Consider the following 9635-nt stretch of genomic DNA (forward strand, 5'->3'; position numbering starts at 1 on the left):
TTAATTTTCCTAATGAACGCAGAGAGTAGCATGGCTTTCCCATACTGCCCTGAGACACAGTATTGATTTACATTTTGTTGTCCAGAGCCATCAGGATTGTACGTACTGGTTGAATTGGAATTTTGCTTCCAGCTTTTACACTTGTCCCCATGCATGTCCTCACCATTTCCCATCCCTCCATCATTTCACGCCACTTCTTGTGCCCCAGCCAGCAGTCCCCTTGCATCTCACCCTTGCTGCCCAGCAGCCTAGGTAGCTGCGGGCTGTCCTTGGCCAAGTGTCTCACGGAAGGCAATATTTTCTCCTGTCTGCCTTTTCTCAGAGGGAAAATATAACCAGGTCTGCACAGAGACTTTGTTTAGGCAGCAAATGTGCTCAAGTGATTAAAAAACAGGCCTGGCACTCAGTGACATTGTTCAAACTCCACCTCCATGACTCTGAGCAGGGCACTTACAGGGGGTCGTTAATAGGGGAGGGGTACATGGGGTTGATGTACTAGGGTAGTGGGATAAGGTTATATTAAAGAAAAGGTGGGGTTGGAAGTGCGTCTTCTTTAGGGCTTGAGTACAGCCCATCCAAGGCATATTTGGAGAAAAGCCATTTTCCCTCCTCCCCTTGGTCTTCCTCTGAAGCCTGTGCAGGCCAGAACGACAGAGTCCCAACTTTGGATTCTTTTTTTGTTGCTTCACTTTTCCTCCCTGGGATCTGTTTTTTTCTAAGCTTTGCAGTCTTAGATGTTTCAGCTGCAACCATCTTTATCGCCCTCGTATCAGGCAGGAAGCCTGACGGCCCATCAGCCTTTCAACCGCCGGCTGTTTGATCAGGTGCACAGAGGTAGCAGGGAGAATTCAAATAACTCTCCATCTATACAATAGCTATTGTTTCCTCTATCTCCCAACTCCAGAGCTAGGAAAGAGAGATGTTGTTTCCCATCTTTGCTTCTAACAGCCAGGGTTTTCAAACAGGCTTTTGATCTGGCTTTCACTGACTGTCAAGGCAACCAGTTCCTGGCTTGCATACAAAGGGCGCTCACTTCTCCCCCTCCTACTCAGGTCATTAAACTTCAGGGCCTCATTCGCTGCTGTTGTTCATTTCAAGTTGGGAAACTACTGCTGCCAGGTAGGCTTTTAATGCTACTGTGCCATTTTTGGTAAAGTTTCATTTCCACTTTCCATCACAACGTGTAAATCCATAGAGAGCCGTGCCTCTAGTATTAATTTCCTAAGCGAATAAACTGCACCAAGAAAACCATCTCTGGATCATTTCAACATGACATAAAGTACATCTCAAGAAAACCGGTCATGAGAGCAATGGACAAAGAGAAAAAGTGGACAGATAAATACCGTGGACTTGATGATTTAAGAGCTGCATGAATGTGAGAAGTCTGCATTTGATTACTTTAAATAAATCCATTCCTCTCATCTTGTCTCTCCTTTGCTCAGCCTATGTCAGGGGAGAAAATTCATCCCTGCTGTAAGCCAACTGAAGTCATCCTGATCTCGCTGTTTTTAATGCTTACTGCTGTGCTTTTTGTATTTATATCAAGAAATAGCATAAAGAAAGGAAAGAGAGAAGAAAATGAGGCAAAGTTACAATAACAAGTGAGATACCAAGCAAAGATTAAAGCAAGAAACAAAACGTTACAGCTCAGCATGGGGTCAAACACAGAGAAAAAAACCCCAGCATTTTATCTTTAACTCTCCTCTTCCCTCTTTGCCTATACATTGCCTTGCTAGACTGTCACCAGCTTGCCATCTCCCATAGGCCGTATTTTACATCTTAAAAACTGAGAACGGCAGAAGGATGAAACTTTGCTTTTAAATAAGGTGGATGTATTTCACAAGGAACACATGAATTCCAACTAACCTCAATGTGTTTGTGTAAAATACAGAAGGAGTTTCTCCAGGACAGAGCAGCTACTTCTCTCTCCTGCGAGAAGCTCACTCCATGCCAGGGAATGCCGTGAGCCGACTGGGAAGGACCCTTGCCTTCCACTCCCACCCTTCACGAGCCAAACACAAAGCTGCCCAAGTTTGTCAAGTCTTTACATATGTACCTCTTTATATATATGCAAGTGTGCGTGCTTGGGGACACATACATGTAGATCTCTGTAAGTAATGCTTTGAAATTAATAAAGCTACAATCCTGTCGAATCTCAGAATTGTAGCTTCGCATAGACACATCTAAATCTTGTCTATATCCTCTTTTTGCCTGGAGCCAAATCTCTGTGCCATAGTATCCAAGGTATTTATTTTATATGGTAGCACGGCTTTGGGGTAAAGCCTGAGATAAAAGTGAATTTTCCTCCCATCCTCCTGACTCTTTCTGGTTAGGGAAGAATGAAATTAAAAGGTTAACTGGTGATGGAAAATCTTACACAACGGACAATGGAAAACTACAGCGTTTCAGGGACTCATACTGTTAATGAGTAGTAATAAATAGTGTCTGTTTTCTTCCTATCTAGCTATTTTGGATAAGCCAGCATTGCCATATACTCTTCCAACTGCACAGCAGTGCCACTACTGTCGTGTGAAGCCCACCCTGCCCAGTGGTAAGGACACGCTGTGTGTACACCTGGGGATATCTACTGTATGGACTGCACTGTAATACAGAGCTACCCATGTAAACCTGTGTTTTAGAAGCAACCAGGTGCAAAAACTCTGTGGACAGAGGTTGCAAAACTCATGTAATAAGAAAGGTCAGTTAGCAACACTGTGCTCATGGCGTGGGTATCATTGCAATTGCTAGTCAAGGTGATTGCAGGGCAGACCTGCTCTGCACAGGCACAAAGCAGCAGTCAGGGCAAGGTGTAGACTGAGTTGTCCATGGCTGGAGACCTGTCACCTACACACCAAACACTTCTGTTTTCTCCCTGGGATAAAATTCATCTGTTGTCTGGTTACAGCTGTGTTTGTGATCTCTGCCAAGGGCATCTGCCCTGATAAATGCATCAAAGCTGAACAAAAACAAAGCTCCAAATACGGAAGTTGGTGGCAATACACAGATAGTGAAAGGAGCTGCGTATCCAGCTTTCTGGAGAGGAAGATATGGTTGTAAAAACATGGCACTTGTCTTTGAACATGGGGTGGCCATCTAGTCATCTAATACGCTTGCTTAGGAGTATTCGTCCCTGCTGAGACATTTTAAAGAAGTCATTTGTGGATGGAAGTTACGATTTCACCCACGTGGACCTCAAAAAGCATCTAAATACAGTGCAAGACAATCCTCATAAAAGACACGGTTACGTAGAGCACTGCAATATTGGTCATGTCAAAAAACACGGCTAAAATCTCTCTTTAAACAGAGAGCAGCTCCCCTTCTTTCTCAGGCACATGGTTGACCCTCCAGGCATGTTAAATAGTTTTAACATGAATAGTCCTCACATTTTAATTATATTCAATATTTACTAATATTGCTATTTCACAGAGTGTTTGAGGTTCAAAGGGACCTCTGGAGGTCATCTGGTCCAACCTGCCTGCTCAAGCAGGGTGACCTAGAGCCGTTTGCCCAGGACCATGTCCAGCTGGCTTTTCAGTACATCCAAGGATGAAGAATCCCCAGCCTCTCTGGGCAATGTGTGCCAGTGCTCAGACACCTTCACAGTGAAAAAGTGTTTCTTTATGTTCAGCACCACCTGTGTTTCATATGTACTAATATTTTAATGCTAAGAACTCCCACAGAAGATTCAAAAAGACAAATTTTATAGATGGGGATAATGTGGCAAAAAGGAAAAAAAACCTAATTGCTAGGCTGGAGCTATCCAGCAGCCCCAGTTCAACAAGCGTGGTCTCCTAATTCCTGAGCCTATCTTTCACGTGGCTTCTTTTTCCTTCAGAACTTGAAGCATCTCTTCCTTTACCTGCCCATTTCATCCACCCTCATCAGGGAGCAGGAGCAGGCTATGGCTGCTTCTGGTGAGACAGTAATGAGAAGTGTCAGGACAGCCTATGTCCACCCAGCACAGGACTCTCCTCTGTGGTGGACAGCAGCAGATGCACAGGGACACAACCAAGGCCATGCATAGGTTGAACTTTCTCCTGACACGTCTTCTTGACCTTCAGCAAACAGCCATTTAGGAACTTCCTGAGGTGACAGTTTCATCCAAATCCCTGTGTACCAATGGATGCATTTTCCATGAACTCATCTAATCACTCCTTGAATCTACGTGTACTTTTGGTCTCCGCAAAATCTTTCACAATGTTGTTATATACTCATGAACAAGTCTTGTTTGTTTTTAAACTCACTGCCTGATCATTTTGTTGAGCACTCTCTACTTCTCGTATTCCAAGAAACAGTGACTAATCTTTCCCTTTTTAGCATCGCCTTAGTGTTCAGCACTTCCTAGGCCCATAGTGCATCCAGACCCAGCACCTCCCTTCAAGTTGCAGAACCTGGCCGATTTAGTCTTTCCTCACAGTGGTCTTTTCTGTATCTTTCCTGGTTGTCCTACATCAATTCTGTAGTGTGATGAGTGGAACTAAGCAGAGCATTCGGTAACCCAGGGACAATGCCGATTAGGAGAGTGATGTTATACTGTGTTCAGTTTTCTTCTCAGCTCCTCTCCTTATAACATCTGATATTGTTGGTCTTGACAAGAAGAAAAGGCATGAAGGAGAAGTCAGAGTGCATGGTCAGCTGAGAGCCACAGACTTGTTCAGGTTGGAAGGGACCTCAGGAGGCCTCTAGCCCAACCTTGTCCTCAAAGCAGGATCACCTATGGGGTCAGAATAGGTTGCTCCAGCAGCTCTTGAAAATCTCCAAGGATGGAGACTGCACAACCTCTCTGGTCAATCTGTTCCACTGTGGGGCTATCCTTGTGCGGAAGAGGTTTCTCCTCATACTCAGTGTGGACCTCTCTTGTTTCAAGTTGCGGCACTGTCCTCCCACCATGCACCACTGTGAAGAACCTAGCTACATCTCCTTGACAGCCTCCCTGTAGCCACTGGTGCCTGCTGTTAGGTCCCTCTGAAGCCACCCCTTCTGCAGACTGAACAAACCCATCTCCTTCAACATCTCCTCACAAGGCATGTGCTCCAATCCTGACCCTCTTGGCAGCCTCCACTGAAGTTGCTCTAGTTTATCTATGCATTGCAAGGGGAGGACTAGGAGCAAAACTGGATATCCTAAACTAAATGAGGTCTAATGAGTGTGAAGTAAAGGGGAATAAGCACCACCGCAAATCAATGCTCCTGTTATTACAAGCCCAGGTGTTGGTGGCCATCCCTGCTGCTAGGGCTCACTGCTGGCTCAGGCTCAGCTCACTGCCCACCAGCACCCCCAGGGCCTCTTCAGCAGAGCGGCTCCCCAGGCAGGCAGGCCCCCGCCTGAATCACTGACAGGGTTTTTTCACAGAATCAAAAAATGGTTGAGGTTCAAAGGGACCTCTGCAGGTCATCTGGTCCAATCCCTCTGCTCAAGCAGGATTACCTAAAGCAGGTGTCACCCAAACCAGGACCATGCCCAGGTTGTTTTTGAGTATCTCCAAAGATGGAGACTCCACAACCTCTCTGGGCAACCTGCGCCAGTGGTCGGTCACCTTCCTGTGTTTCAGTTTGTGCCCCTTGCCTCTTGCGCTGTCACTGGGTGCCACTGAAAAGAGCTTGGCTCCACATTCTTTACACCCTCTCTCCATCTACATCCTCTCAAGCATCTACACACAACCTAAAAAAACTCACACAGAAGAGGCATGAAGGAAAAAATAAGGCAGTGAATTTCCACAATTTCTCGTTCTCTCAACCTTTTGAACTGCTGCCAACTTCAAATCTAAACTGGCATATTTCTTATTTTGCTGTTTTTAACACGAGATAATTATAGCTCATTGTTCCACAGCTTACTGTGTCAAATGCTGAGCAGTACTTCTGTCTATTCTTCTTAGCTCTGAGGAACTTTAACTACTTTTGATCCTTGTATCCCAGATAACCACTATTTAGCAGTTAAAAGTTCATTAAAATGAGGCCATACATATACGAAAATGCCAACAAAAACATGTCTGAAAAGATAGATATAACATGGCAGTGCCAATAGAAACACGTTTTCTCACACTATATTTTTAAACTTATTTAATGAACAATTATAAACTTTACATTTGATGGAACAGACTTTCTACAAAGTAATTTTCCTAAGGATGGGAAATTTTGAAAGGTGAATGATACTCCGAAGCAGCACCCTATGAGCACACTTTCTGCAAATATCCATGTGTATTTCTTTCATGACCTAGAGTTCAAATTTCTCTACTGTTTTGCACACTATGGAAATACATTTAAACTATAATGCACAATTAAAATGAAGATGGAAAAAGCATGTTTGAGTTGCACTCCTGCACTTTTCCACAATTAGGAAGGCAACAGTTCCCTTGGGTTTTCCTTCTTTGGCTGTGAAGGAAAATGGCTGGTTAGTATTTCCAAAACATTTCTGTGCTGTTCCACAACATCAATTAGCTCAGCAAAAGGGGGTTCCTTCTCCAATTCCTTTAATGCAAATTCCAACTGAAAAACACATCATTAGAAAACATTCTTTTAGAGGTTCCTCAGTTTTTTCTTTTCATCTGAAGTTTTGTACATTGAAAGGATGCTCAGATCATCCCTTCTCTCAGCTTGAACTTTGCTAATGAGAAGGTCCTCACTTTTTTTCTTCTTTGTGGATGGGTAGGGAAAACCCAGTGCTCTTCTTGCTAGCAGAAAAACAGGGTGGATGAACAGGGCACCAAAATCTTAAATTAGGACAAAGATTCGTCACTGTCAGATAGGACAAAGGTCAAATAATTTCTTACTAGAGAATATCTAAGACAGGGAAGCACACTTGGAAGCACAAGTTGCAACCAGAATTCCTGGCCAGGTCACAGCAATGAAATCTATTTTCCTACATTTAAAACTAACTCTAAATTACTAAACAATTATTAGTAAGCTTTGTGGTTTGTAGCAGTGGTTGAAGAAGCCTGAGAAGCTGGCGGAGTCCGGGCTGGCAAGCAGGCAGCGAGGCAGGATGGTAACCTCAACAGGGTTCAAATAGACGCGTGCCTCTGTGAGACCAGGCATGCTTCACAGGCCAGATGTTTGTGGAAACACACATTCACCAGAGCCTGAAATAATTGTTCAGAGCACAAAGTAGGGCAGTTCTAGTAGAGATACGGGCTCAGTAGCCACCACCTCTGCTAGGGCACTGGCTGGCAGGAAGAGGATACAGATAATCAGGGATGTGACTATCTGTTATGAGGGGAACATTTTTTTATTTGCCAGAGGCAGCAAATAAAAACTGTTGTTCACCCATTCCTAACAGTTTACGGCATTGTTTGCACTGTATTCCAATGAGAACCTGATGGTCATCCAGAGATACAAAATGAGCCTCTTTGTTCATGTTATGCTATGGGCCGATAAAAAGAGACAAACATAAAGTTCTTGTTAAAGAATAAAAGAAAGCCAGAACATTTTCATCAACCCATCAGAGGCCTGACATTGTACCAGGGACCACTGACTAAATTCATATTTGTTTTATAGGAACATGTGTTGGAGAGAAAAACATCTGGGCTTACATTGATTGGTCCTTGTTTATGTTAAGAAAATTTTATGTAACAGGAATGGCTAGGGACTGCACGGAGAACCAAACAGGGTATGATGCAAATCTTTAAGGAGATGGAAAATCACCCATATGGCAATTATTTACTATGGAGATGTTCAAAAGCACGCAATTTCCACTAAAAGTGCTAGGAGTTGAGTTCCTAAGTTCCCTGTGCCTTCACTTTTCTCTTGTAGTGTCATGGAAATTGAAATAGTTTCTATGTTTTCTTCTTAACTGCTGCAGAAGTTGAGGAATAATGATCCAACTCCAACCTGCTGTGTTCACATGAACCAACACAGAAAAAGAAAAAATCCAGCGAATGTGAAAAGTCAAACAGAAGAGAAACAAACTCATACAAGTACATAAGATATGAAAAAATGGGGCTAGAAATCATATCTGGCTATGTGGTCACCTTGAAAACGTCAACAAAGAGCCTTTCCAGATTGGTTCTGAGCCAACCTGGTGCTTTTCTCTTATTAAATAACTTCAATGATTTGTAGTCCTGTTTGTATGCTATTTCCTCCTATTTTAATCTTCACAGGGTCAGTGAAATGTTAGCTCAGGCATACTTTCTGAAGCACAAGAGGCTTAGTCAACCTGTTCTGCATAAACATCTGAAAATACATACATCAATTGATTTACCAAAGGCAGTACAGTATCTAACTTGCCCACTCCTTCCTGTCCTGAGATAGTAAAGATTAGAGACACAAGACGCATTTATTATGTTTTCCCTATGCTTGAACAATCATCACAAAAATGCAGTTCTGCTAAGTCTGTAGGCTAAGAACCAAGGATACTTTGACTACCTGTGCTTTGTCATCACAAGAGGGCTTTAAGGTATGAAAGTTGATCAGGTAAGCAGTCAAATCCCACCAGCTTTTCTTCATCCCATTTCTGAAAGACAGTCAGGTTGATGTGTAGTGTGAGACTGAAATAAAATGGGTGGCTCCAAATTTGGTAAAGTGAGCCAGTCCTATTCCTCTTGGGGGGGCCTGAAATACATAGAAATAGGATAGGTAGCTCTTCTTGATACTTCTGTATGGCACCTTCCATCCAAAACAATTTTGGGGACAGGAGAATGCTTTCACACACTGCTGAGAGCCTGAAGCTCTGGGGTGGAGTTCTGGGGCCATGAATTGAGACAGCCGTAAGGACTAACACATGTAGCTGGAGCTGCAGGAAGCAGCAGCAGAAGCAGGCTGCTCTTACCCAGATCAGAGCTAGCTAAGCACCAAATAGATCTACCCTTGATTTAAAACAAGGCCTGTGATATCTTAAACAATCACAGTCTGTCGGGACGATGGCCAAGCCAGCATTTCCAGTGTCACTTGGAAATCTGCTGTGCTTCATCTACCAACTAAAGAGCATTCTTTCAGCTCCAGTGTCCCAAACTGTGCAGCTTTGATAGTCTTCCAGCTCTACCTGGTTGCGCAAATCGCACCAGGAGTGCATCCAATTTGAACTCACCATTCAAAACATGTGTCTTCATCCTCCTTGTGCCTGGTCTCCCTGACACCTGATCACCACCTTGACCAACAAATTTGAACACTCACAGGTGAATCAGACTGAGTAAAGGACTGACCTCCACCCGACAGCTTTGAAAGCTCTTGTTCAAGGAAGAATACATGTCAACATTGATTTGAGCTTCTCTGGAGTAGCTGAAAGGAGATCTTCTGTCTTCCCATGGTGTCTATTCCAAAGCTGTGGAAAAAAAATGCAGACCATGAATGCAGCTGAAACAGTCACATCTGTATCTCTGCCTGAATACTACACTGAGCCCCTGTTTTTACCCACTGTTATAGCTAAGATGGCTGAATTACAAGGTCACGTATTTTGCTGAAGGCCGTATCATGAGTCATTTGATTAAAACTCTGCCCTTCCTGGCTCTCAGTCCTTTGCTCTACTCATTAGTACACACAATGTAATGAAATGTTGGAATATCCCCAGAAGGGAGTCTTGCTTTGACCACTTCCTCTGTAGTTCACTACCACAGACCTCAATTCTTGGCTTGGGCAGCTTTCCAGCTGAACTACATGATGCAAAATAACATTTTAAGTTAAATTTCAAGTGGGATAATGAGC

The sequence above is a fragment of the Egretta garzetta genome, unplaced genomic scaffold, assembly GCF_000687185.1.
Source record: "Egretta garzetta isolate BGI_Z169 unplaced genomic scaffold, ASM68718v1 scaffold415, whole genome shotgun sequence".
NCBI lineage: Eukaryota > Metazoa > Chordata > Aves > Pelecaniformes > Ardeidae > Egretta > Egretta garzetta.